Source organism: Saccopteryx leptura, chromosome 5 (genome assembly GCF_036850995.1).
Source record: "Saccopteryx leptura isolate mSacLep1 chromosome 5, mSacLep1_pri_phased_curated, whole genome shotgun sequence".
In the NCBI taxonomy this organism is placed as follows: domain Eukaryota; kingdom Metazoa; phylum Chordata; class Mammalia; order Chiroptera; family Emballonuridae; genus Saccopteryx; species Saccopteryx leptura.
Window position 1 is genome coordinate 135220581 of NC_089507.1, and position 2727 is coordinate 135223307.

Sequence of the window (2727 nt, forward strand, 5' to 3'; positions counted from 1 at the left end):
TTTCTTAGCTACCTTTAAAATTCTTCTTTAATATTGTGTTCCATTTCTTCTTTCCTTTTTTGTTATTGTTCAGGTGGCATTTATCATATGGGTCATGGATATAAAAGTAAAAGTCAAGGCTGCCCCAATGACTAAAAGACAGCACAGAAACATGTAGGAATGGATCTTGTGGATGGCAGTCATGTCCTTGTTGGATTAACACCTGCAAGATTCCCAAAAGAGTGGGAAAGTAAATTTGGTTTAATGGAGGAAACAGGATGCAATTAAGAAAAAAGATCAGAAAGCCATTGTAAAAACAGTGGGTTATTGAAAAATTGAAACTATGGGGATATTTATGTACTATTAATTTAAAATGGGGTTTAAGAATTTGTCCTATTGAAGATATCAATTTCCTTCTACATTCCTCTAAAACTGTAAGGATAATTCATTCAAATATTGTTTCCTTTTCAGATCATATGCAAATTTTAATGTGTTTGGCTGAGCTATATCTGTAAACATACATCATTTTTTTTTCTTTTCATGCTTGATGTTGGCTTTCATCATTCTTTTATGAAATTAAAAATAAATGATTCAATAAATGCAAAATTGAACGAGAGCCAAATAAATGCTGAGTAGAAATGAGCTTCAGTGGTTTCTGACAGATGAGACTTGGAACTACTCTGATTTATAAGGCAAAGCCAAAGCACTCTCTCCTTGTAACAGTTTTTAAGGGTAGTGAAAATTATTTACAAAACAGCAATATGCATCTTGCAAATATTTTCTTTCTATTACTTTTTAGGGCCTCCTTTATGACCCTAAAATATAATTAAGCTCAATTAAAATCATATAATTATCTGTCCTAGACTGATGTTTTATTTTATAAGATCTATGGTAAAAATTCTGGTGTGATTTCAAGTGTTATATGTCATGGGAAAGAATTCCATTAAATAAATATGATATAAATTACAAATAAAAACTTTGTCAGTATAACACTATATATTATTCAAAGTAAAATATTTATATGGCTCAGTTAGTTTTTTAATTCCCAAAAAGTTATTTTATAATGTTAAAAGAAACTCTAATCTGAAATAATTTAGGAACTTTAATCAATAGGAAAATAGATTATGATATTCATGTAAACACTATAATTACCATGTTTGTGACAGCCTCCTTCTGGAAAAAAAATCAATTGGTTTAAAGAAATAATGGATACATCTTATTTACTTGGTATCTAGTCCCAGGAGAATCATACCAAACTTCTCAGCTAGAAATATTTTGTAAATGTGCCTGAATTTTTCAATTTTACCTTATCAGAATAAATGTCTTATATTAGTAATAGTTCACCAAAAAAAATTAATGCAGGTTTATAAAAATTTGTCAACATTTTAATCAGTGAATATCCATTGCAGAACAGACTTCTTTTTCATGGTCAATCACTGTCCCAGAAGTCTAAAAGATTTAAAGTATTTTTTGTTTGTTTATTTGTTTTTTGTTTTGTTTTGTATTATTAATTTTAATGGGGTGACATTGATTCATTAGGGTACACAGATTCAGAGAAAATATTTCCAGGTTATTTTGACATTTGATTATGTTGTATACCCAACACCCAAAGTCAAATTGTTTTCTGTCACCTTCTATTTGGTTTTCTTTGTGTTCCTCCCTTACTCCCAGATTCAAAGTATTTTTATGAACAATTTTAAAACTACAAATACTTTCATAGTTACAAAACAGATTTCATTGCTTAGAAATACCTAAGTCATGAATCTTCATGTTTAAACTTATAGGAATTTTGTAAGACAGCAAAGTTTGAAATAAATTCTTGTTAATGAAGTATTTTTATGTAGTTTGGGCAACCATTACCATCACAGGATTTAAAAAAATCATTAATGATAAAAATATTTTTAGAATAGTGAATACTCAACAATTATTCTTTATTGAAGCCCAGGAGAAAACTGATTAACTGTCTTCTAATTCAATAATGTTCTAGAGGTAGTAATTCATTGCAACATCTCTGATAGCTATCTTAGAAATCAAAGGCATTCTGGTTCATTCTTTTTATTTTTGAAATGGAAAACTCTGGTCCTGTTGAAGTGATTAGATCAAAATTGCATATATAATAGCTGAAAAAAGCAAGAATCTAAGTTGTTGTTTTTTTGTTTTGTTTTGTTTTGTGTGTGTGTGTTTTTAGGACTTCAGCATGTATTTCTCGCAGGGGTTGGGGGAGCACTGTGCAACCCCACTGGAGGTCTGACCTCCCAGAGAGCCACGGTGTGACCTTGGGTGTGCTCCAAAAATATGGAACACTTCACGAATTTGCGTGTAATCCTTGCGCAGGGGCCATGCTAATCTTCTCTGTATCGTTCCAATTTTAGTATATGTGCTGCCAAAGCGAGCACAAAGTTGTTGTTTTTTTAACCAAATCTACAATGCAAGTAGATTTTCAAGTCTGATGATACTGTGTCCTTTGTTTTTTTAAGTATTAAAATAACTGAAAAAACCCTATGGGAACTAATGCCACCACATAGAAACAATGATGTATGTTTCATATTTATTATAAAATATATATACTGCCTTTTTCAGCATTTGACAAGAAATATCTTTGTACTGATGCTGCCCCCCCCCCCCCCACACACACACGCACTTCAGCAGAGGCTCACATGATTTCTTTCTCCAAAGGTTGTAATAGCCTTCTTGTAACTGTATTTAAGCTCATCATAGTACCCTTCCTGCTTTTTGCTCTCAGTTAGC

The 2727-nt window shown here is 31.4% G+C and overlaps 1 non-coding gene across 1 annotated transcript; it reads right to left on the minus strand.

Annotated features, from left to right (window-relative positions):
• Positions 1 to 2268: 2268 nt before the first annotated feature.
• Positions 2269 to 2375, minus strand: LOC136407264 (U6 spliceosomal RNA). Its single transcript, XR_010751821.1, has one exon. It is a non-coding gene; the product is annotated as a U6 spliceosomal RNA (small nuclear RNA).
• Positions 2376 to 2727: the final 352 nt, after the last annotated feature.